The following is a 26,722-nucleotide window of genomic DNA, read 5'->3' as shown; positions in this document are numbered from 1 at the left end:
TATGTTCGAGGCGCGTGTACCAACATAAAAAAATAAAAATATCGCTAATTTAATCAACGTAGCCCGTGAAATTTGAACATTCACCTTATTTCTTTAACACACTGAAATACACGATTTAAGTTAAGAATGTCATTTCCTGTTTTGCGTTTGCCTAGGAGACAAAAGGATATCTCGCAACTATGTCATCTTCAGGTAAATATGCACGATGTTTGAATAGAGAATGTAGGACATTCACATCTGAAGTTTCAAATTAGCCGAGGTTATTTTTCAAATGTACATATTAGTATACCTACATGGTAAACAAGTGCTAGTTAGAAGTATTTCAAGTACAGCGATCTGAAATTTAGGTCGAACCTATCTGGTTTTATCGAAAGTTGGTTGTTGACACGTTGGTACGTTGATATGGTCTGTATTTTTTCAATTCAGAGACAATTGCAATGATATAACCAAAGATATCAGGAATTCGTTTGGAGTTCAAGAACCACACTCAATATCAAAAAAAATGTTTCGGCAGGAATTAACAATGACGTGAAGTGAAGGATAACAATATCATCTGAAAACTATTGGAACCTATGAAACATTTCTCTCTATGTATATATTTTGGGTGGTCGTTGCTTCCTATCTTCAGGTGCATTCGACAATGCTCCTCCTGTTACGTAACTGGCTGTTATATAACAAAAGCTTCGTCGGGAGACAAAGACTGTCTTGCAGTTTGCAAATCTGTGTCCGAAATGAGGTCTACTGTGCTTGGAAATAAAACTATCGTCTTCTTCATAAAATATTATTGTTACGATCCTACTCCCACGTGGACATCCGGTCTATCCCGGCTTCCAACCGCGGCGTGAATGGGAGCAGGTATTATACAGGGCTATTCAAATTCGTGTCTGTACATGGGGATCTCGTAAACGATAAGAGATAGAGTGTCGGTTAAATTATGGCAAAGTTGCGTATTTCAGAATCCTATTCAATGATGTAAAGAAATCGAATATAGCTCTCTTGGTTCTGGATATATACAGGAAGAACCAAAAAATCCCAAATTATTTTTTGGCTATATCTTTATTCGCAGACATGAAAATCTGTCCACATTTTGCTATTGGCACTTGATGTGGGTTCTCAGAATATATCCATGAATCTTTCATACAGAGTGTCATCTGACTTGGGCCACCCCCATATTTGAATTTTTAAATACGGACCTGTAGTTTTTGTTGTAGTTTTTGGATCGTAGACGTTCACTTCATACTGAGAAATTGATTTAAATTTTATATTTCGTGATTTTTCGGTAATATTCGATTATAATTTTGTGAATTATTCCATTTTGAATTATGGCCCTGGAAATTGGTTGACTGAGTTGAATAAAAACACAATAGCAACGTTCACGTCTCCCTATGTACCGTACAGTTTTTCGAGTTTTTTTCCATTTTTAGGTACCTATTCATATTTTTTCCATTGCTCTGAGCGTTTTCTGAAATGAACTTCGACTAAGAAAACCTTTAATGATTATCTGAAACATAACTACAACAAAAATATATTATATATAGTTTGATGAGCAGAAAGAAAATGATAGCAATAATAACATCCGAAACGAACACTATAATTATAATAAAAATTGAAATGAAGTAAGTAATTTATATACACAAAAAAATTAATTGTGAAATAAATGTTCGAATTGGAGTCCTTCCATTTCGCGACAAATAATGGGGCAATAAGATGGTCTGCAAGATTACCAGATCTATGTTGGACTATTTTCTATGGGTGAAATTGAAAAATAGGATTTACGCTACCAGAGAGATATAAAATGTAGCAGACTCGAGATTGAGGATTTTGAATGATTTCGCAACAATGCAGCAAATAAGTGTATTAAGGGCAATAAATAATATGAAGAACCGAATTTAAAAATGTCTCGAAATGGAAGGACTCCAATTAGAACATTTATTGCATCAATAATTTTTTTGAGTACCTATATGAATTACTTCATTTCAATTTTCATTACAATTAAAGTGTTCGTTTCGAATATTATTATTGCTATCTTTTTTTTTTTGTTCATTAAAACACATATAATATATTTTTCATTGTAGAAAACGCTCAGAGCAATGGAAAAATATGAATAGGTACCTAAAAATGAAAAAAAAACTCTCAAAAACTCTACGATACATAGGGAGACGTGAAAGTTGCTATTATGTTTTTATTCACTCAGTTAACCAATTTCCAGGGCCGCAATTTAAAGGGGAATAATTCACACAATTATAATGGAATATTACCGGAACAACCCGAAATATAAAATTTAATTCAATTTCTCAGTATGAAGTGAACGTCTACGATCCAAAAACTACAACAAAAAATACAGGTCCGTATTTAAAAAATTTATAGATGGGGGTGGCCGAAGTCAGATGACACCCTGTATAAAAGATTCATGGATATATTCTGAGAGCCCACATCAAGTTTCGATAGCAAAATGTGGACATATTTTCAATATGTCTGCGAATAAAGAAGCTATAGGCAGAAAAATAATTTGGGATTTTTTTTGTTTTTCCTGTATATTTCCAGAACCAAAAGAGCTATATTCGATTTTTTTACATCATTTAATCTGTTTAAAAAATCTGTTTTTCCGTTAATCAGAATAGGTCTCTAAAATACACAACTTTGCCACAATTTAACCGACACTCTATCTCTTATCGTTCACGAGATCCCCATGTACAGAAACGAATTTGAATAGCCCTGTATATATATATATATATATATATATATATATATATATATATATATATATATATATATATATATATATGCAGGCTGATTCACGGTGGATGGCACATTAGACGTTTCTGGTGGACCAGACAACGGATCACTTTGAAAATTCAATGGAGGGCATATTCGGACATTCTCTAGCCAACTAAAATATTTTCGACAATGCGGTGTTGCCGCTTCTATTAGAAAGCAGTAGCAACTTTGATTTTTCAAATGGAACACTCTGTATATAATATTATTTTTGGAATCTCCAACAATTGCTCGACAACTTTTCTTGATATTTCCCTATACCTATCTGTTACCGTTTTCGAAATAAAAATTAATTTCAATTTTTTTCTTCGAAAATCATGACTTCTAAAAATGCCGATATCTTTTAGTTAAAAAGTACTATGATATCGAAATTTGGTTTGGAGTTAGGTGATACTTGGACACTTCCCACACGTCAGCCTAATCTCCGTTACTTCAATACAGGGTGGTAAAAAAATACAGTTTTTTCGTTTGCTTGAAAAAGTTGCTGAAATTTGATTATTTTAAATGAAACACCCTGTATATTATTGAAAATTCAGAAAGCTGCTGAAATTTGCTTTCTTTCTATGTATATCATACCTATACCTAACTAGTCAAGTTTCGGACTTATAAACATTTATTTGTGAAAATGTATTTGGTAAGCAGGCCATGATTACTATTTGACAGTAGCGTTGTGACATTCTCCTAATAATATCAACATTTTCGTCACTTCAGAAGTTGCAAATACCTTCAAAACGATGGAACAAAACTATTCAAACGAAGTTCTTATGAATTTTTTTATTATTTTTGGACAGTGTGACAAAATTATCAGCAGAACATGTAGAAAGTTCAATGAAATGTATCCGAATCTACCGCCAATGAACCTCAAGAAATTTATACGAATTCAGAACAAATTCAATGCATTTGGATCAACTTTGAAAGCACCAAGAAACTTGCCTCGACCCGTAACTTTCGAAGATAACCAGATTAATGTCTTAGCATATTTTCACGCATTTCCCGAGTCATCGATAAGAAGTGCTGAAGAAGATTTGGGTATAAAATATTCATCGGTTCAAAGAATCTTGCGAAGACATAAAATGCATGATTATGAATTCACCAAAATTCAAGCAATGAAGCCTCAAGATCCTCAACAGAGAGTAGAATTTTGTGAAATGTTGTTGACAGGCATTCAAGAAGATCCACTTTTTTTAAATAAAATTATTTGGACTGATGAATCGAAATTTTCGAGAGAAGGGATTTTCAATAGAAAAAATCGTCATTATTGGTCCAGTGAAAATCCTCACGTCACAAAAGAAGCCGGATTTCAAGAAAAATTTAGTTTTAATGTCTTCTGCATGTTGATGGACAACAAATTGAGGTACGTGATATACGAGGAGTCATTAACATCCAGAAGCTACCTGAATATTTTGGAGAATACTGTAGACAGTTTCGTGGATAATCTGCCACTCGAAGATTATCGAAACTGTTGGTACCAACCAGACGGAGCTCCTGCACATTGCACAAGAGAAGTGAGCGCAGAACTGGATAGACTATTTGACGATCGGTGGATGAGGCGCTTGGGACCATGGAATTGGCCAGCGAGATCACCCGATCTTAATCCATTAGATTTTTATTTGTGGGGAATGTTTAAAGAAAAAGTTTACAAAATACCCGTGCGTTCGAGAGATGAATTGTTAGAAAGGATTGCCCAAACATTTGAAGATTTGGATCCCAATGAAATCAGATCTGCCACCACGAAAGCAGTCAACACCCGCATTTTAAAGTGCTTAGAAGTGAACGGCCAGCGATTCGAACATATTTTGAAATATTCCACGATTGTTTTACTTTTTTATAATTATTCATATCAATATTTCCAATTTCAAGTTTCTTGGTGCTTTTTTAAAGTTTATCCAAACATATTGAAATTGTTCTGAATTCGTATAAATTTCTTGAGGTTCATTGGCGGTAGATTCGGATACATTTCATTGAACTTTCTACATGTTCTGCTGATAATTTTGTCACACTGTCCAAAAATAATAAACAAATTCATAAGAACTTCGTTTGAATAGTTTTGTTCCATCGTTTTGAAGGTATTTGCAACTTCTGAAGTGACGAAAATGTCGATATTATTAGGAGAATGTCACAACGCTACTGTCAAATAGTAATCATGGCCTGCTTACCAAATACCGAATGGAAATACCATTCTGAAGGGACATTTTCACAAATAAATGTTCATAAGTCCGAAACTTGACTAGTTAGGTATAGGCATGATATACATAGAAAGAAAGCAAATTTCAGCAGCTTTCTGAATTTTCAATAATATACAGGGTGTTCCATTTGAAATAATCAAATTTCAGCAACTTTTTCAAGCAAACGAAAAAACTGTATTTTTTTACCACCCTGTATTGAAGTAACGCAGATTAGGCTGACGTGTGGGAAGTGTCCAAGTATCACCTAACTCCAAACCAAATTTCGATATCATAGTACTTCTTAACTAAAAGATATCGGCATTTTTAGAAGTCATGATTTTCGAAGAAAAAAATTGAAATTAATTTTTATTTCGAAAACGATAACAGATAGGTATAGGGAAATATCAAGAAAAGTTGTTGGGCAATTGTTGGAGATTCCAAAAATAATATTATATACAGAGTGTTCCATTTGAAAAATCAAAGTTGCTACTGCTTTCTAATAGAAGCGGCAACACAGCATTGTCGAAAATATTTTAGTTGGCTAGAGAATGTCCAAATATGCCCTCCATTAAATTTTCAAAGTGATCCGTTGTCTGGTTCACCAGAAACGTCTAATGTGCCATCCACCGTGAATCAGCCTGTATATATGGCTGATGGAGTTGCTAATAGTTAAACATATCTTTCTCTCGGACTAAGTGGATGTACGACAAAATCAAACTGTTGTTTGGATTAAATATCCTGGTCTGACGGGAGTAATATACCGAAACCGGTTGTAGGCGATCTACTCGATGATTCAGCTATACGAAAAAAAAGTATCTACATGACTATTCTCTGTGCGGTAACTCGTGATGTATTTTAATGTCCATCGTGGTATTAGTCAAAGGAATAGTTGTTTTTCGACAGTATTTTACCAGATCTCACAGTGCAGACAGATTGGAAGAGGTGAATATTTCGAATTTCTTTTCGGAATATTCATTTCATCAATATTCCATAAGATTGTAGCTCTGTTAAATATTTCCTCAACCAAATAGCAACACTTCCCTGGTTGAAAATTTCGGATTTTACATGGACAATGCAGATTCCTCATATGCTCATATCGCACTTAGTTACAAGTCTCATATCGCAAAAATAATGTATTCATCAAGGCATTTGACCTTCAACCAGAACTTATCAAATTTGAAATTTCCCAACAGATAATCTGACGTCTATATTTATTCTCAAAGTGAACTTGAATTAGATGTTCAAGTAGTGATCGAATATTCAGATTCATTATTCAGGGTGACCAATGATAATGAAGCAAGGCTGAATTCTAATAGTTGGCGTTTAAACAAAATCGATCAGACCCGTCGGTATATTTTCAACTCTTTCGGGGGATAGAGGTCAACCCTCGAATCTCAGGTGGGATGGGAGGTCGTCTGAAAGGTCATCGAGATTTGGCTCTTCTTATTTTCCACAATGGATTCCATATACCCCAGAGATCAAGTGCTTGATGCGCCAAAGTATTCAATGTTCGTGAAGAAGACCACTTATATCGGTGTAACCCTATGTAACTACATGATAACGAGTGTCGTGTAGTCCACTTTTTTCATTATTATCCTATACGACCATTCTCATTATAACAGTCACTAATAATACTCCTTATGCTTCGAGGGATATTGTATCAGTTGTAGGGAATGAAAAGTGACTAATGTTGGAACTGTTCATGTCTCACCCTCAGGCTCATACCGGCTAATAAGCGTGATGTGGTTCTTTTCAGCCATGAGAGCAAGACGATACTAATTGTGGGGTTTTCAGCTCTTGTTGAGATAAATATCTTTCGAAAAGAGAAGGAAAAACGACAAAAATATTAAAATTTTCTCTTATAACTCCGCAGACTCTAACCAGATCACTCTTTTCAGATGAACTATTTGAGAGCGACATTATTTTGTTTCCAAGAGCTCACCCTGTATATTCTTAGAAGCTCTTACGTTCTGCTTCGAATTGAAGTGTATATACTACACACATATATTTTCAACATACTTAAATGTTTATGAACATCACTTTCTAATATTATTCTCGACTTGGGAATGTTGTCAGCCATCCATTCATTATTCAGCTTTGGGTTTTTTTAACATGATACAACATAACACTCAGTTTTGCGACCAAAAAAGTCAAGGATCACAGTGGAGTTGATTTATACTGTGATGCCATGTGATCCATATATCTCATAAATTATAACTAAAATGAACGCTTAAAAATTTTCTGATGGTAATAACGTAGGTATTTCAATTTCAGTGAACCTACTTAACTGATTGATTCGGCCGTTACTTGATGAAGATCCATAGTAATTTCAGAAACTACACCTCACGATTTGATCTCCACAAACTTTATTTGAAAAATATATCACAATATGTTTAGCTAGCACAGTAGCTTTCTCAAGCGATTCAAATGGTATGATCACAGCTTACTATAGTAAGTAAGCTGTGGTATGATTCTAGACTTTTGTGATGACATCAAATAGAATGTTCTGCTGTGCAACACATTTTGACTTGCCAGTGGCGTCCTTTCCGGATTTGGACTGAATCATTTCAAAGAGAAAAGTAACACGCTACTAATTTTCAAACGGTTTCATTTAGCTTGTCCTGTTTGTTTGTTTGTTTAGGTCAAATTTAGTTATTGAAGTTTGACCCCCTTCCTGTTGACAGAATGATCTTATATTTGGTACACACATTTAGTTTTAATGACAATACAATTTAATAAATTCTGTATCATTGTAAATCTAAGATGACCGCTTGACTAGAAGAATAGTGTTACACTTTGAAAAAGATGCAAATTCAAGATGGTCGCAGCTACAGAATGGTGGATTACATATTACCTTGTAATACTGAGGCACTCAATGAACTAAACAAAATGAGAAGAATTGAGTAACAAAATTAGAAACTGAAAACTTGAAAATAAAATAGGTAAGTAAAAAATTATGTCAAAAGATTTTATTGAAAAAAAATTTTATTATATTTATTCATGTTACGGTACGCCCAACGATTTTATTATTTTTTTATCTGATCAATACCGTAGGTAGCTGGGGAGAGTGGTGTGATGACTGCTACCTAAGATCTTCCAAATTAATTTTTTAACTTTTTATTAAAACCGTTCATTAAAACCATTCAACATTCAATAAGATTATTTGTTCGACAAACGATTTTTGGACAAAAATCAAATTCATTCATCCACACTTTACAAGAATTAAAAATACTAAAATTACAAAAAAAATATACTCCAGTACCGCACTGAAAGTAATACAGTTGAATGAAGGACATTTTCCAAATCAGGGCCCATATTAGCCTCCCCCTCAGAACGGGTCGGGCCGAGCTCGTGAGAAAGAAAGAAAAATTCAAAATGCTCAGTTCTATGGTAATTTCCCGATATATTCGATCGAACCGTTCACTAATAGAATAAATAGAATACCGTCGTATCTTATTGTCCAGGACATATATTTTTGTAATCATATCTTATATATATTTGATGATATGATGATTAAAATCTGATCATATCATATAAGATATGAAAGACGCGAAAAGTCTAGTGTCTAAGTCCTAAGTCAGCAGGTTTTCAGGAAGACCACAGAATGATGGATCATTGTACAATCAGGATATAGGATGCTGGACTTTCAACGATAATTAAAAAACCGCCATTGAAACGATGCACGTTGATAGTGCGTGTTTTGAGTTTTCTATCGTTTTACTAAAAAGCGTATTCATAAGGCGAGTCGTGAAATTCACTTGGTACTTTTGATAATAAAACATTTCTGGAAGGTTGTTCAAGGTGTAGAAGGCTCAGGAAGTAGAGGTGTTGTCAATCTTTTCAAATAAATCATCAAAGTGGAATATTTGAGATAGAAGATGAAGAGATGAGAAAATTAAATCTTCAATATTGAAAACTCGAATAGATAACTTCGTTTGTATTATTTTGTTCCGTTTGAAGGCATGAATAATTTATTGCAGTTTAAATATCTGTCTAAAATAATGAAACCGTCTCACCTGACAATGTTTATACATGACCTATTATTGGAATCATTTTTGATCAAATGTCAAATTTTATATCCAAAGTAGTGTGGCTATTCAAAATAATTCAAAAATATAATCCCAAATTTCTTTGAACATTCCGATTCTGCATCATGATTTGTTTAAATATTGAATTTTATGCTTTTTCAAGGGTATATATTATTCAAATATCGAAGGTAAAACCTTTGATATACAGGGTGTAACAAAAAGGTAGGTCATAAATTGGACCACATGTTCTGAGGACAAAAATAACTCGATTGGATATAACTTACCTCAATGCAAAAGTGCAACAAAAAATGTTATAAACTTTGAAAAGTACAAAATAAAAATCGTTTTTTTCCAGTATTTTATGAACTGTTTAACAATTTTCAATGAAAATAGATCTATGGCTTTCTTATCGTAACGAAACCACAAAATCTCTTCAGCTAATTTATGGGGGCATTGAACCCCTAAAACCCCCCAAACCTTTCTATGTGTTACAGTTGAATTATTATTGTGACACCATCGATATAATACATCACTTTTTTAATTTTTTTTGCCACCAAGCAATTTTTCTAAAATCCAGTTTCTATCGAGATCTCTCTTTCAATATCCTCTAAAAATTCTTTATTTGGCTGTTCAATAGTTGTAGTTCCCAAAGATACGTATAAATAACAGACATTGCTTTAACAATTACATATTGTCATTAGTGACCACATTCGTTCCATAGATCATTTTTAATTTTTCTTCACCTCGTGGCACTTTTTCCAAAATCCAGTTTTTATCGAGATGCGGAAAAATTTAATTAACAAAAAGTAAGTATTCATGTTATTCGCAGGTACAAATAATAAGTACAAATTTGTGATATTTCCCAAAATAAATGTTCAAAATGGCCTCCATTTTCCTGAATACACATTTGGAACCGTTTTGAAAAGGAAATCCGAAGTTTTTGGAAATCGATTTGCAGTTGTTCGCCGATTACTAAAACCTGCTGGAAACATATAAACAAAAAATTTTTAGAGACATGTGAATATATGCCTTCTCCGACCGATCTCAATAATCATCTTGCGACACAAGATGACAAGATGCCAGATCAAACTTCTATAAAAAAAGGTATTCACTGAATTCCTCTTGGAATCTAATATTACTGTGCAGACTTCTTTCACATTCTACCCAACAAGCGGAAGTGAAATATATGAAATACTGAGGAATCTAAAGAATTCTTCTGCATCGGATATTTATGAACATAATATATAAAGAAAAAATTGAGTCTCTTGTTAGCCCAACTACTCATATCATAAACACCATTCTGTGTGACAATATTTTTCCAGAAAATCTCAAGATAGCGAAAATAATTCCAATCTTCAAATCAGGGGACAGGGAAGATCTGAATAATTACCATGGAGTAGCTCTCCTACCTATTTTAGCAAAATTAGCTGAGAAAGTGATTTACCTTAGAATAATTAATTATTTCGAGGAGAACAGTTTTTTCTCAGAACATCAGTATGGTATCAGTAAAGGAAAATCTACAGCTGAAACAGTGTGAAGATTTGTTGAGTTTGTAGCCGATGGGTTTGAAGCCGCAACTCCCTCACTGGCGGTTTTCGTTGACCTCCGTAAAGCGTTTGACTGTGTCAATCATACTATACTAATTGACAAGTTAAAATTCTATGGATTTTCTGACTCCGCAATAAAACTGATGACCTCATACCTTCAAAATAGATCCCAAATAGTTCACTGTAATAATCAGAGCAGTTCAAGCCTGATCATACGCAAAGGTGTTCCACAAGGAAGCGTTTTGGGACCGCTATTGTTCTTGATTTATATTAATGACCTACCCAAAAGCATAAACGCATTAACAACCTTGTTTGCCGATGATGCTACCTTCGCAACCAGAATCGAAAAGAATTCCACAAGAGTTGATGGAATGATGGAATGGAATGTTTCACTGTATTATGACTTACGGTCTAATCAACTGGGGCCAATCTTGCTACACTCAGTCGATATTTATTATCCAGAAAAGAACCATTAGAGCTCTGGCCGGTATAACTCAAACTGAAAGCTGTAAACCATGGTTTATTAACTTCAAAATACTGGCACTGCCATCAGCAATTATTTACAACGAACTAATCTACGTAAAAACGCACATGCATTCGTACACACTTAATGGAGATTCACACAATTATCTGACTAGAATGAGATCCCGTATCGCTATTCCAAATAACAGATTAACCTCTACGAATAAAAAATGTATTGGTATCAGATTATTCAACTCTCTACCAGACTTTATCAAAAAAGCTCCAATAGCCATTTTTAAAACAAAACTGAAAACTCACTTACAATGCTCTGCGTATTATGACATCTCTGAATTAAGATTTCCTCAATGTTAGTCGATAAATTGTGTGTAACATTACTGAACCCATTTTAACAAACATGCAAATAAATTTTGAAATTTGGAATCCAAAAAAAGTGACGTGAAAATGTACAATTATTATTGTGAAATCCAATATGTATATTTTATTTATAAACAAATTTTAATTAGTTTTAGGATTAGGTGTAGTCAATGACTTGTCAAAACCCTATGTCGTGTATTACTGACCAATAAAGTACAATACAATACAGTATGCTCTTCTATGAAACCACACAAGCAAAAGTCGATAGGGTTTAGATCTGGACTTCTGGCTGTTCAAGAAATAGGTGCATCAGGGCCCCTTCCAATCCAACGTGCAGGGAACAAACCGAAAAGATATTCCCTTACTTCGTTATTGAAATGCGTTGGAGCTCCATCTTGTAAATACCACATATTTTGCCCTACTCCTGAATTTACCTCTTTCAAATATTCTGATAAATCACTTTGTAACATTTGAATTATTATTCACAATGCCTGAACAAACATTAACTTTGAGAGTCTTTTGGTGATGAAAAGTGTTTTAACGTGAGGATTTTCTTCGGGTCTTTTGTGTGTGTTATGGTGATTTTCAATGCCATTGGGATTTTTTCCGCATAAGGCCCTGCAGCTGATGCACTATTCCCTTGGCATTCACCTGTGATTACCAGAATTACTGATAATTATCTGAAACGTTGTTTTAGCCTGACCAAACTAACCCAATATCTGTCATTTTTGCAAACGGAAAAGCCATTGTAACAGAAAGTTTAATTTTTCTCAACACTCTTGAAATGTGCAATAATCAAAAGCTGTATGTAATTGTGGAAGCAACTGCGTTATTTATCCATATAAATTGCAAGTATCGAACTGCAAACTATTGAATTGTTAAAGGATAATGAAAAAAAGTCTGCATCTCGATAAAAAATAGCTTCTCGAAAAAGTATAACAAAGTTGAAAAATCCAAAAATGGTATATTGAACCAATGGGGTAACATTAATAATTTATTTATAATGCATAGAAAAAATTTAAAGGTTTGAGGGATTCAATAGCTGAACAGATTTCGTGGAAGAAATCGAGTTTCATTCACCTGAAACCTTTTTGTTCGCATATTTGCATTAGGTAAGTCATGTCCAATCAAGTTATTTTCGACCCCAAAATATGTGGTTCAATTTATGATCTACTTTTAAGTTACACCCTCTATAACTCGCACTTCATCCTTTATTCAGTGTAAGTTTTTGTTTCTACTACATACAAATTTGTATACTCCTGAATGTCTGAATTTCAATAAATTGGTGGATTTAGCCGTTACTACGTGGTAGGAAATCATAATGAAGAAAAGAGAATCAAAACTAACGTTACTGCAGTTTCGTCCTATAAGGACATTTTCAAACTTATACATATATTTAAAAATGTCCTTATAGGACGAAACCGTAGTATCGTTTGTTACAAATAAAAGTGGTAAAAAACATAGATGGTTCCAATTCTCTTCTTTTCATTCTTCTGAATTTTCTTTTTCTTCTAGTAAAAAACCTTTATTGATTTCTATTCGTCCGTTAATACACAGGGTGTATCTTAAATGATGTCAGTCATTATAGATGGTGATTACTGTTCAAATTTAATGGAAAAAAGTTCATATGAACGTGTGTCCTAGCTTGCTTCGTTTCCGAGTAACGGGGTGTACCGGTTTTACGAAAAATATTGTTTTTTCATTAATAACTCACTTATTTTCGTCGATTTTGATTCAATCACGTGTGTTTGTTATGAGTAACAAGGGGCTTTTTTGATGAAATCAGATTTTGAATTTTAATTCAAGTGGTATCGCAGAGGGTTACTTAATTGATATTTATGCTAAAAATCACTGTACGCCACTGTTTTCTCTAAACTTATATTATTTGAAACTTTATCAAATCAGAGTCAGCGGAATAGAAATGGTGATAACGCATCATTCAAGTTCAAAAGTGTGTTTCCATATTCCTCGTCATTTGAGCAAACTTTGAAGTGAAAATCTGTCTAGTTAGTATTTCATTCGGACACCTTAGGTAATAATGAAAAATAATTTTTAATCAGGTGCTCAAAATGAGAACCTTGACTTGCAATACAAGCATCAAGTCCCCTCCTCGTCGAGTGCCGCACATGTTCAAACATTCCTGGGAGTTACGTATGACATCAGAAATATGCATACTTCTAGTTCTCATCAACAACTGGTGTTACATAAACACGCGAATTGAGAAATCCAGAAAAAAATTAATCCAGGTTTTTCAAGTCTGGAGATCTAGGTGGCCATAGCTGAGATCCCTCACGACCTATCCACTGTGGTGAGCAAAAGTATCAGTTGAATATTCACGAGCGGTTACACTTCAATGAGCAAAGGTACATCCTCTAACAAATCTGGCAATGTTTCTTCTAGACAAGAATCCAATATATTGCTTTGCTAATGACAGCACACTTGTTTCGTCATTCCATTTGGATTCAAGGACATCGGCGGCAGATGCACATCTTCACCGGCAGCAGAAGGTTGGTTGCATATCTTAATGAGGATCTAAAAGTAATTTCGAGTTAGGGTGAAAATAACCAGGTTCAATTCAATACCACAAAAACACGGGCATCGATTTTGTCCAAAAAGGATATAACAATGTCAGGCCAGACAATTCCACTTTCTGCTTCGATAAGTTTGTTGGGGATTAAAATGGACAACAATATATCTACAATCATGTCGCTGGAATTGCAGAAGCCGCTTCTCGAAAGCTGGGAACATTGTTCCGAACCAGCAACTTTTGATGCTTTATAAAACTCAGATTATACCTTCTTTGGAGTATTGTTCTCACGTATGAAGCTCCGCCCTTAAGTATACCCTGAAGCTACTGAATTCCATCCAGAAAGAGCCATCTGCCTAATTGGATACGCGAACATCACTTGCACTTGTTAGTCTGGAACATCGAAGTGGAGTGTTGTTTCTCTTCAATAGATACTTTCACGGGAAGTGTTCAAGTGACTTGGCACATTTGATTCCACCAAGAGCGGTGGAATCATATGTCGCGTATTCGAAATACTCGAATGACTGTTCATCGTTTTGAGGTTCAACTCTTCCTTTTGGAGAACAGTGTTACTATCTGCATTCGGATTTAAAGGCTGTCGTAGTTTGGAACTGCATCTTGATGATTCACCGATGAATTGGGGATGCAATTCCAAACTACGATGGCCTTCAATCCCAAATGAAGATAGTAACACTGAAATTTTCGGCCGCGAAGGGATACAATGAATTTGTATGCAAAACCTTCTAAACACTTCGATGACTGACATTGAACTGTTCAGCAAATTTTCGGGTACTTGTTGAAGAACTGCCGTCAACTTCTTGATGAATTGCTTTCCCTAATTGTGAGATTGTCGCTGAACAACACGTGTTTCGCTATACAATAGCTTCTTCGTATAGACACCCCCGAAGAAATTATTATATAGCGAAACACGTTTTTGTAAAACTGTTAATTGAAAATTTCACAATGAAGTATTTTTCAAATACGTTATGGATTTTCATCAAGTATCGGCCGAATCCATCGCATATTTATTTCACTGTTTGATCCGGGTTATTCTGTGAGTAAGAGGCTTGCCTCGGATACAACATAGGTAATCTTGCGAGTGAAGATTTTGAATATATTACAATTGAAGAAATTATTTTTCTAACTTAGTTCATTTTTTTAAAAGCTTGTCATCAAACACATTTTCTGATAAAAATATATAACCACCTGATATTAATCACATCATTTAAGATAAACCCTGTATAATGAATGTGAAACTTTCAAAGAAGGTGAAAACTTTGAAAAATATCAGTAAATGAAATTTGTAATCATTGAAAGCTGTGTAGTATTTTCCGTGAATTATATATTTTTTCATTATGAATGTACAAATTGAAGAAAAAAAAGTGATTTCTGTATAATTTAGGGTTCCTTATGAGGAGTAGTTGTTTCAGAACAGAATCATTAGAGACTCTTCCGAATCCTTATCTTTTACCTACATCTGAATTAATTGAGCAATTAATTTTCTAATGATGTGGAATTTATATTTAAACATTCATTATTGATATTTATAATTTAAGATCTTTAGTAATTGAAGGGGTTATATTTTAAGGAGTGATTAATTTTTGGAAAAGAAAGTTTTTCGCTTTCTACTACTCCATCTTGATACAAAAAAATGAGGGAATCTTCCAAAGACAGAAAGGAAGTAATCAGTTTGAAAATAAGTAACTCTATACATGGATGTGTAGATCATGCAAAGAAGCAACTTTCAGACACAAACTGGAAGAAAGCCCTTCTGAAATAGATAGGAAAAATTATTTCGAAACAAATATTTTTACATGAACACTGAATTATACAGAAGATACTTTTCTCTACTCAGTTTGTTTTCGAAACATTCGTTATGGAATAAAATTCAGATATAATTTACAGGAGTTCTACTTTAAATTAATGGTAACAAATTGCACTTACAAGGAACACTGTCATCCTCACTGGTAGACATCGATGTTTCGCCATAAGGCACTTGCCTTAGTGCTCTTCAGTACCAAAATGAATAACATTATAGAAAATACACACAGTTCATTCATGAATTACGATTTTTTAATGTCACGGAATAAGTTTGATCTACTTATGTCATCGAGGACATCGTAAATCCCAGCCAAAAGGAATCTTATTTGAATTGAAGGGGTTATATATATTTCTTTTTTGTGTCTGAAAGTTGCTTCTTTGCATGATCTACACATCCATGTATAGAGTTACTTATTTTCAAATTGATTACTTCCTTCCTATCTTTGGAAGATTCCCACATTTTTTTCTGTATCAAGATGGAATAGTTTAAAGTCAAAAACTTTCTTTCCCAAATCTTTAGTAATATATTGCAATAATATAGTTTACTAGTATATTCAAGCCACATTAGAATTTTACCAATATAATAGTATCAGAATATATTAATTTTTTTTCAGTTTCTATTAACACTTTTATATTTTTTTACAGTAAATAATAATAATGTTATGTTCAATACTTTCGTAACATAGGTACTTCAGTTATCATCGACTAAATGTCACCGTAATACTCTGAGAGGCAACATGGAATATAACTATTACCCAAGTCACTAATCGAAAGACTTGTGTTGTCACAATCAGGAATAAATATTAGAATTTTTGTATTTAATGCAAATGAATGTTTACTATATGAACAATCATCATTTTCTGGAAAAAAAAATTATTTTAACATTATCACTTCCTGTCGAATTCTGTTCTTTTATGCATATTCCTTGCATATTACTTAAATTTACTCCGAAAAACCTATTGATTTACCTTGTTTATTATACCAATAAGAAAACTGAATCAATAAGTAGATTAGGTGCTTACCAGTAAATTTTTAATTTTCTGCTCCAATAACACTGAAGCACTATAAATGACTACACCGATTAATAGCAAACCGAACAATCAGATTGCATCTCCGAAATATCTTATCACATTTTTACTTCAACCTTGTTGACCTGGGACTTTGACTCGAATCTTTTTCCCTGAACGCTCATTAAAAACGAAATAAAACAGCAACACTGCCTTTTAGTTCATAAATATAACACACTTGTATATATTCATGGAGGTGAAAGAAAATCACAATTACGATGACGTTAGTTCTACCGATATCAGCACTTTCACAGAAACAAGTGAAATCATAAAAGATGATAAGGCTAACACCTGTTTTATGTCAGCAACAATAGTTTTTATGAACAATGAATCAGGTTGAAATGAAAAGAGATGTGCATGAATTGCGTATTTTGTCAAATATCAGATGTTTCATTCCTAAATGTTGAAAATCTGTAAAGAAAATTGTTTTTGTAAATGTTCATTTTTCTTCAAGCCAATTAGGAGGTAAAACATACGGGGTGGGCCAATAAAAACAAAACAAGAACAATTTTTCGATGCGGGCGTTTGGAAAAATTCCGTCCTGTCTCTTTAATCAAACCTAGACGGAGCGATACCCCTTTTGAAAAATCATCGATTTTTTTTCTCAGCTTTTTTTTTACCTGATGCAGTAAATATAAAGATGAAAAATGAGAAATAAGGCTTTCTGTGTTTTTTAGCACTGCGGTTACTGCAGTTTCGTTCTATAAGGACATTTTCAAACTAATACAATAAACTGAAAATAATTCATAATGTTAGCCCTTATACAAATTTGATTTTGACTACAGTTCCTCTTAGATTATCACATCTAAATTATTTTATTGACAAATTTAATGACAAACTTGGTAAGTACATTACCAGGTTAGACAATTATATTAAGACGAGAGCAATATTAGTAGATATTAACGATGGTAGACGTGTACTTACTAAAAATATGTTAGTTTCTAAATTAACTAGTATAATTGTTAATGGTAGAAAACATAGTAACTTAGTTCATATCGAGATAGGTGAATATCCAAATAGAGATGAGGTATGCAAGATCGCTGATGATAAGGATATAATTGAAAGTAATTTTTTAGAGAGAGCCAAAAAAACCGTAGAATACAACGCATAACGAAAGAGATGGACTGTTTTCTTCTTTACATGAATTCGCAAAGTCTTCTAGCACATTTTGATGAAATAAAGCATTTTGTTGATGATAAAAAACCTTTATTAGTCTGTTTATCGGAAACACATTTAACAACTGATATATACAATAGTGAAATTGATTTAAGTGGTTATGTAATTCATAGAGTGGACAGTAGTAGTAGACACACTGGTGGTGCCCTCATTTATATAAAAAATGAATTACAAATCTTGACTATTTCTAAAACGTGTTTTGAAAAGTCCTACTGGTTAATATCTGTAGAATTTGTGTATCATAAAACTACTTTCTTAGTTGTCTCAGTGTATAGATCCCCAAACAGCAGTGGTGTATTATTTTTAGACTTTTTCGAAAAATGGTGTGATGATAATTTAACAGACAAGAATATGAAGATTATTATTGTTGGAGATTTCAATATTAATTGGTATGGTACGAATACGTACACTCAGAGATTGATGGCTGTGATAGAGGATATTGGTTTTGAAAATAAAGTTAAAGAGCAAACGAACATAACAAGTAGTGGGGGTACTTTAATTGACTTAGTGTTGTCAAATTGTGACACCAATGTACAAGTACTGGATTTACCTAGAATTGGTAACCACAGAAATATAATAGTAAATCTCGATGAAGTTGTTTCAAAAAATGAAGTAAAATTAATCGAGAGTAGAGGTAGGACTTTGGATTATCATGCAATCAATGAAAGACTAGAGAGTATAGAATGGGATTATAGAACCTATGATATTAATCGTAAATATAAGTATTTGGTTACCACAATTTTAGAAGCTGTTGATACAGTTGCCCCTGTGAGGCAGATAAAAATATTACTTCACTATCAAGAATGGTGGAATATTATAGTCAAAAATGCGACTGCAGAGAGAGATGAAAGCTATCGGATATATGTCAATAATCGTATATCAGAGAACTGGGAAACCTACCGACAAAAACGAAACACTGTGAAGGTTATAAGACAAGAAAAAAAGAAATATTTAGAAAATAAAATAAATAGTAATATCGGTAATCCTACTAAAATGTGGCAGACTTTGAAGAAATATATACCAAAGAATAGTGTTTCTAGCACATATGCAAGTATTGAATTCGATGATGTTATTATTGAAAATGATAATATCAAAATGTCAAATAGTCTTAATGAATACTATGTCAAAAGTATTAACGATATCACTGATTCAATTAAAATACCTCAAGACGAAATTCCTCTTATAGTTAGTCCTGTTTCACATAAATTGAGATATTTCAAGATGATTACCATTGTGAATCTCAAGGAAATAATATTTTCAATGACATATAAAAATAGTACAGATGAAATATCTACAAAATTGTTGAAAGAATGCTTCTCAACCATCTCTAAACCACTTTTGAATATGATAAATTATTCTTTCGAAACTCATAAAGTGCCTGATGAAATGAAAATTGCAACAATTATCCCAATTCCCAAAGTCCCAAATACGAATAAAGCTTGTGAATTGAGACCAATAAATATGATACCAATTATAGAAAAAGTACTAGAAAAAGCGGTCTACAATCAAATTGTGGATCACTTGGAAGGTAATAAGGCCCTTACATGTGTTCAGTCAGGGTTTCGTAATAAACACAGTTGTGAAACTGCTCTGCAATGTGTGCTCCACGATTGGAAGAACACTTTAGAAAAAAATCAAATAACAGTGACCGTTTTTCTGGATTTGCAAAGGGCTTTCGAAACTATTGACAGAACCAGATTATTGAAGAAATTGGAGTCAGTTGGAATTGTAGATGCAGCATTACAATGGATTGCAGACTATTTGAATAACCGGAAGCAAAAATTAAGACTTAACCATGTTACATCTGGCACACTCGATAATAATATAGGAGTACCTCAAGGTAGTGTTCTGGGTCCTTTATTGTTTCTAGTTTATATAAATGATATGGTTGAGGTGGTGAAAGAATGTTGTATACACCTCTTTGCTGACGACGCTGTTATTTATTACACTGGGAATAATCATTCAACATGCTTCAATGCAATCAACGAAAGTTTAGAGGCCATTATTGAAAATGTATAGGGAAGTAATGAAAACAGAGCCAAAACTTTCAATCGATGGTGTCCAGATAGAAATGGTTGAGACATTTAAATATTTAGGGGTTTTGGTTGATCGTCAACTGTATTTTAATGACCATGCAAAAAATGTTATAAGAACAATTGCCATGAAAATTTATTATTTGAGGAGATGTTCTCCGCATCTCACTCAGTGGAGTAAACTTATAATTTATAATACACTTATTCTTCCTCATTTCAACTACTGTGCAACAGTGCTTTATCTGGTAAATCAAAATGTGCTAAGCCGTTTGCAAAAATTGCAAAATCGAGCTATGCGAATTATTCTTTGTTGTGCACGTGACACGTCAATAAATTCTATGCTCGATACTCTTCATTGGTTACCGGTTAAGACTTATCTATTATATCACTCCTTAATATTCATTCATAAAATTAAAAGAGGTATAGCACCTGAATACTTGCAGAATATCTTAGTTCTCAATCAGGATGTTCATCAGCACGATACTAGATGTAGAGGTAATCTTCGCGTTCCTCTGGTTAGCAGAACATACAGCCAAAACTCTATTTTTGTTAAAGGTGTAACCATGTACAACAATATTCCGGTTTATGTAAAAAATACTGAGAGTCTGAGTATATTTAAAATCAAACTCAAGAAGCACCTATTAACGGATGGAATTATATTGTAGTAACATTTTTTTTTTTTATATATAAATGTTGTGTGGTTCATTTTATCTATTATATTTGTTTGTAAGTTTATACACATGTGTGCGAGTCACCTATTTTATCATTGTATATTTGTATATTGTTCACAATGTTTTTATTAGTTTCATGACTAAATAAGGATCTATATATATGTATATATGTGTATATATATATATATATATATATATATATATATATATATATATATATATATATATATATATATATATATATGTATGTATATATAGATTGTAAATATTTTACTTTGTTGACTTCAGTTCTATAGAACGACGCGACGTTTAATTTATTAATTTCACTTATAAGATTTTACAATATATTTGAGGTGAGATGTAAATTAGTAATTAATTATTTTTAATATAAGTATATTACAGCTTAATGATATTGTACAAGTTACAAAAAAAAAAATTCTATAATTTTTAGATTGTATCGATTTCTTTAAAATTGTTATTCACTTATATGTATAATTTATTAGTCTTTGACTAAATAAAGGATTTATATATATATATATATATATATATATATATATATATATATATCTATAGACCACTGTAGGTAATAACAAAGGTCGGTGCATATTTTAAGGAATTTTGACTGGGCGACATACGGGACTGCAAAAGTACCGGGGATCCACCCCCGGAAAAATTTTAAGGCCGTTTTAACTCTTAATTAATATAGTCCGTGAGGTTTTGAATACCGGGAACTCCCTACTTCAATTAAGGATCCCAGGTCCTTCCTAGAAGAATGTGGTAGGTATTTTGAAAGCATTATTTTGATTACGAGTTTTTATATATTTCAATTTCTTAAAGTACTTGTAGGAATATTTTCTTGGGAAAACAAATATTTGTTTCACGAAAAATTAATTACGATAAGGTTTAATTTTATTTTTACTAGAATGAAATATTTTAAGTAGGTAAACAATAAATTGCGGAACACAACACATAATGTTTGCTGGAAAACACCTTATTCTTATTACCTTAATACAAGGTATTTTGCAAGAAAGTGTGCAATTGTAAAAATGTACAATCATACTTGAAGTTTTCTTTGACAATTAATTTGGTTCACTCTATGACGTATGAACCCATTTTTGAATCGATACCAGGGGCCTAATTCATAAAGATAGAAGTACAACTTTACAGCTACAATTCCAAAAAAACTTGACATTTGTGCTCCCATTGGTCGGTTTCAAGGTTTTTTTTTATTGTAGGTGTTGAATTGATCCTGTAGCTTTATGAAATATTCCCATGTAAGCTCAAGCTACTTGGTTTACATTTTAGTTTAGACCAGGCCATATTATAATTTAGATGGTAAGTAATTGAATTGTAAGAAAACGTAAGCTATTTCATTGAAAGAAACAAACGCCATCTGCTTGCTTGTATAATTGAACAATAAATAATACAACACATACAAAATCTTAAAATTAGTATATTGCACAAAAAAACAAAATCCTCATTTTCTTACTTACCTCTACAATAAGCGATGTGGATGTAGTGTTCGTCAAGTAGGCTATAAGTATCCAACCATATCAAGATCAAACACCTTTTTCGTCTAACAAATTTGATAACTCAAAGTAATTAATAGAAATTGAACGCAGCGAAATCAAAAATCCACACTTATACTTTAGGCCTATACAGTACACACACGTACATGCATCCTTTATGTCTGTTGTACTCTTTTAAAAGCAAAATAATTTGCACGAGGCCATTTTTTTATTATTTCGAAGAACTGTATTTAAATTGAAATTTTTACTACCGTAAAAATTTGCCGGCACCTGCTACGTTCACTGGGCGACAAATTCATGGAACTGGGCGATACTTTATATGTTATTTTATGCACTGACAAATGTACCTAACTTCATTGAGTACTCAAATTTTGTTTACCTGTAACAATGTGGGTACGCTAATTAGGAAACCGGTGTGTGAACAAGATCGATTTGATTATTTAACAGGTTACATTTCCAATGCTTATGCTTATGAAATCCAAGGATTCCAAATAATTGAGTTTCCAACCCTTGCTCGCATAGTGCAAAATTTTCTTATCGTATAGATTCGGGAACTTGTGATCACATTCCAAGGAATGGCTTGAAACGTCTAATAATTTTTACCTACTCTGAAGGATCTTTCATGTTTTGAAAAATGTCGGCCACATTGTTCCGCGTAAACACTATAACACTTCGGACACTTGAGCTTTACCTATAATCTCTAGATTTCTAAATCTTGTCCATTTATCTTTGGCATCAAAAAGCAAATTAGATAACCTAGCATGTAGTCTGAATGCTACTTCCACATTCTGTTTTCTGAAAAAAACCCGCAACTGTCTCTTCTTTTACCAAAAGCCTTATAGAATGAAACTGCAGTAACGTTAGTTAAGAATAAAAGTGGTAAAAAAACATAGAAAGTATCATTTCTCATTCCTCATGATGATCTCCTACCACGTAGTACGGGCTACATCCATCAATTTATCAAATATAAAGAAATGATATTTTGAGTTATTGACAAATTAACATGAAGAAAGATATAATATGTATGATAGTTGTCATAACGGAGATAAGAAAAAAAGTACTACTTGGAAGTACAAAAACTGTTATAAAACTGAAATAGAATAAAGTATCCCGTTCATTGATGTTTCCGAAGGCTCATAATATTGTGTCAGAAGTGGGATTATTTTAAAGTAAAAACTATAGTCAGAAGTTCTTTCTCAATCTGTTCCCATTTTTTTTCGGAATTTGTAAAATACCTGGAAGCGAAACCAACAGTATGACCTGATTGGCGTTACACCTTCTGCTGAAATAATTTGTCTGAGAAATTTGGCTTGTTTCAATTTATATTGTAATTTCTTGAAATTAAATTTCACATTATCTATTGCTCTATTTGAAACTTCGTTGAATATATCATCACAAGATTTTCCATCAAAACCTGATATGATTATACCGTCGAAATATATGACTACCCCTGGTATATTGCCAAATATTTCGAAGACATTTTTTTTGGAATATTTCTAGAAGACTAAAAATCACAAAAGGAGCTCTATTGAATCTATATCTTCGAAAATATGAATTGATATTATAGATATCAATTCATATCAAAGTTGGATAATGAATATTATCAACGTGTTAGGAATCACACGTTAAAAGGTAAGACCTAGTTAATCCTTAGCTCGCACAAGTTTCGACTTCTGAGGGTTGTCGTTCGTAAGGGTGCGACAGCTGGTTGACGGAAAAACAGATTTTAAACAGATTTTTTGAACAAAAATATTACTGTGATGAAACTGCTATAAAGATCAACCTACATTAAAAATATGAGATAATCTGAAAGATATAATCATTTCAAGGTCCTTCAAAGTAGTTGATAAAACTGGAAAATGTTCAGATGAAACAGAAAATATTAGAAAAGGCTCAGTTTAATAGTTCTCTTGATAAGTTGCCTTTGATATATGATTATGAATTCGATAATGACACTGGTCAATCTCTTTCTTGTGATTCTAATCATCTGAAGCCAATCGCAATGACTTTGAAGAATCATTTTCAAAATGAACTTGTTCTATTGAGATCAAATAAGAAGAGAAATCATAAAAGGCCTACCTATTTTAGTATGTTACTAATTTAGATTCAGATGATGATTAATCAGTTCATATTAAAATTTGCGATTTGTTTTCGTGATTATTAATTTCACTATCATTAGTTTCAATTTTAGTTTTGTTTAAAAAAAAGGAAAGGCGTTATATATTCATTACCCTGTATAAATAGTAAGCTATAGTCAACTATAGTGGTTACAATAACGAAGATAACAAGAAAGAAGGTACAACTCGAAAGTACAAAAACTATTATAAAACTGAAAGAGGAAAAAGTTTGTTCCCGTTGCTGTTTTCAAAGATTCATAATAAGTACCTACTTCCAACTGAAATTTTTGAAATACAATTTTTTGGAAAAAGGGCGAAATACTAGGAAATATTCCACATCAAATAATATTCACTCATTTGTAATATTATTGGTTTGTATGATCTACCTATACTAAATCGCAACTTGACATTAGTATAGCTCTGAATTGATTTCCTGTGTATTTCTAAGACTTCTACGGATGTAGCCGTTGAAACGACATCACAGGTCTAATCGAGAAACGGGCTTTATGTGGCTGTTTGTTGATTCATGATCACTGCCGTACATTTATCACTTTCGTTTCTGACAACCTATTAAAGCTCTATTAACTCCATTCTTTCCCAAAAACTATGGATATGCGGTTGGTTACCTCGTTCACTGTTGTTTGTTGTCCGCGCTTCAGCCTAGTTCGAGGAATGATACTCTGAAGGAACTCGATTTTCAATTATCGAAAATCATCGCTTTATGTTGATGATAAGACACTAACTTGCACTACAGAGTGGCCAAACAGCTCGAAACCGGTCTGCAAGTGTGTTCCAATAATTGAAAATCTATTGCAGCAGTTTTATCGCCAACAGCATATGCAGGAATAACTCCAGTGAAGAATCCTGCACCGACACCTGTCAGATATAATCCGGCGCTCTTCATGGTATTAGCCAGGGGAGTACAGGTATCATTCCATTAACCTACAGGGTAGGGAGTTGAGAGTGACCTGAACGAATTGTTCCTTTAGATGATTTGATTTACAGCCAGTCTTCACTATATGTGAAAAGAAGTATATAAGTTGAGCTGTGGTTCTTTTACCAAACTTGAACAAAATTGAATTGAAACGAAATACAATGTAAGTATAAATGCCTTCCTTGAATTTCTGTAAAAGCTAGAAAAATTGCAAGACATCCTGTTGAGGCTTTTGATGGGATATTTATCTTTTCTGATCTACGGTGCGTTTTTTATTAATGGAATTTTCGTTATTCACTTCTTATATAGTTAGTGAAATAAAATCAAATCGAATTAACGCATTTCTGCCTAACAAACGAGATCAACATTATCGAATTTCCCTGATTATCACTTCAATTTTTTTTATGAAATTCCAGTCTCAGGTCATTGATTGATGGAATGAATAAAAAGAAGGGGTAGGGTGAAAATAATACTTCAAAATGTACAAAACACATAATCTTCTGAGCCAGTGTGTCGAAACAGCTGTTAGAATTAAATGTTAGTGTTGTGTAAATTGTGATGAAGTATTATTCTCGCCCTATCCATTCAATTAAAAATAATTTACACATATTAGAAGCCGAAACTGTAGGACAAATAAAAATGAATTATTTAGTATATTTGTCAGTTTCACATACAGGGCGTTCCAAAGAAAAATTAACCCCCCCCCTGTAAGTCAGAAACCGACGTGTAATCGAAAATTTCAAAGAACACGTCAATTTTAATTTCTAGGAGGACTAATTCTGATAATGGAAATCACACCAGAAACTTCACCTCTTGCGGCCAGCAACTACCTCCCATATTTTTTCCAATGACATAAATCATTCGAGAGGTATTTTGTGCCTCTATTTGATCTGTATTTTTTTATTCGGTTCATTCGTTATTGAGAAATTGAATGTTGAACGTTTTAATTGAGAAAGAAAATTCCCTGTCGTTTATTTTAATGAGGAAATCAACAACAAATAATATCAGTGGAAACAAAATCAACGGATAAATTGTTCAAAATAACCTCCACCTAGTTCCATACAATAATACAGTCTACTCTGGGAAGCGTTCCGTACATTATTCAAGATGTCCGAAGTCAGCAATCGGCATTCCCCAACAATTCTCTGTCTAGTAGAGTACACTTTCGACTTCAGGTATCTCCACAGAAAGAAGTTCATCGGTGTGAGATCGGATGATCTAGCAGGCCACTCCACTGGACCCCTTCTGCCGATCCAACGCATTGGAAAACGTTCGTCCAAAAACTGTCTCACCCGAACATAAAAATATGGGAGTGCACCATCCTGCTGGAATGTTATTTTATTTTCTACTAAATTGTCATCATTTTCTGAAATTTGTGTAATCAGAGGATCTACACAGTCTTGAAGTGTGTCTTCATTGAGATTACCTTCAATGAAGAATGGTCCAACAATATTATTAATAAGAATGCCAGCCCAGACATTCAATTTTTGTGGTG

At 33.0% G+C, this 26,722-nt stretch overlaps 1 protein-coding gene across 1 annotated transcript in view; it reads right to left on the bottom strand.

Moving 5' to 3' along the window:
• The window catches only part of LOC111502404 (acyl-CoA synthetase bubblegum family member 1), an 86,235-nt gene extending 69,339 nt beyond the window's left edge, over positions 1-16,896 (bottom strand). Inside the window, exon 1 of the mRNA XM_074181722.1 lies at positions 16,723-16,896. The gene's annotated coding sequence lies outside the window, so the exon portion shown is untranslated. The remainder of the gene's footprint in view (positions 1-16,722) is intronic.
• Positions 16,897-26,722: the final 9,826 nt, after the last annotated feature.

The sequence above is a fragment of the Leptinotarsa decemlineata genome, unplaced genomic scaffold (assembly GCF_025532065.1).
Source record: "Leptinotarsa decemlineata unplaced genomic scaffold, Ldec_3_MD MMD2_tig00026314_RagTag_RagTag, whole genome shotgun sequence".
Classification (NCBI taxonomy): Eukaryota; Metazoa; Arthropoda; class Insecta; order Coleoptera; family Chrysomelidae; genus Leptinotarsa; species Leptinotarsa decemlineata.
This window is presented reverse-complemented; position numbering and strand designations above follow the sequence as displayed.